Source organism: Petaurus breviceps, unplaced genomic scaffold (assembly GCF_028583685.1).
Source record: "Petaurus breviceps papuanus isolate PSGF00001 unplaced genomic scaffold, PetGlider_PUasm1.0 90849, whole genome shotgun sequence".
Lineage (NCBI taxonomy): Eukaryota > Metazoa > Chordata > Mammalia > Diprotodontia > Petauridae > Petaurus > Petaurus breviceps.
In genome coordinates this window covers 13,749,522-13,750,156 of record NW_027187361.1, presented here as the reverse complement: position 1 = coordinate 13,750,156, position 635 = coordinate 13,749,522, and positions in this window count along the sequence as shown.

Below are 635 nucleotides of genomic sequence, written 5' to 3'. Positions count from 1 at the left end.
GCAGGTGTCATCTTTCTTTGTGTTCGTTTCTTCCTGTTTGCCACAATCCACACTTCTGTCTATAGATCTTAAGCTAATAAAGTTCCCATAATTCCTCTTCAGTTCCCTTCTGGGGACCTGTACTCCTAAACTCCTTCTAGGGGTCTCTGCTAAAGAAACTCAATAGAATGGAGTGAGTCTGAGGCACTGTGTGTGTGTGTGTGTGTGTGTGTGTGTGTGTGTATGTTTCCTTAGCTCATCCAACCCCACTCCAAGATGCTTTGGTTTCTCACTGGAATGAAAGGGAAGGGAGAAAGCAGCAATCCACTGCCACCATGAAACCAGGCTGAAGCATCACCATCTATCTCAACCTTCTGTCTTCCATTCCTACCTTTCTTATGAGCATGTGCCTGGCAACAAGCCTTCCAGCCTTTCACCCATGCTTCCTCTCTCTTTCTCCCCACAGGAATTTGTAGTCATAAAGATTATGTAGACTATACCAAGATATCTGTGAACAGTGTACAGAAATTAGCACGTGCTATCGCGACTGCTAACCAGAGTAAAATGCATTTGCAGGAAGTCAATATATGACATTCACAATAGAATCACATATAGATGGTCATAATAATGGAACAAACCAAAAACATGGCACATGA